This window comes from Juglans regia, unplaced genomic scaffold, assembly GCF_001411555.2.
Source record: "Juglans regia cultivar Chandler unplaced genomic scaffold, Walnut 2.0 Scaffold_6484, whole genome shotgun sequence".
Taxonomy (NCBI): domain Eukaryota; kingdom Viridiplantae; phylum Streptophyta; class Magnoliopsida; order Fagales; family Juglandaceae; genus Juglans; species Juglans regia.
Window position 1 is genome coordinate 1 of NW_023361343.1, and position 202 is coordinate 202.

A 202-nucleotide genomic window follows, 5' to 3' on the forward strand; every position below is an offset into this window, starting at 1 on the left:
AGTATGTCGCTCAAGGATTATATGAATTTTAAGTAATTAGTTTGATGGGTGCGATCATACCAGCACTAATGCACCGGATCCCATCAGAACTCCGCAGCTAAGCGGGCTTGGGCGAGAGTAGGACTAGGATGGGTGACCTCCTGGGAAGTCCTCGTGTTGCACCCCTCGTTTTTGTTTTTTCCGCCTTGCGAGATAAATTGAC

General features: G+C 48.0%; 1 non-coding gene across 1 annotated transcript; it reads left to right on the top strand.

Moving 5' to 3' along the window:
- Positions 1-46: 46 nt before the first annotated feature.
- LOC118346063 lies at positions 47-165 on the top strand. Its single transcript, XR_004799463.1, has one exon. It is a non-coding gene; the product is annotated as a 5S ribosomal RNA (ribosomal RNA).
- The last annotated feature ends 37 nt before the right edge of the window (positions 166-202 follow it).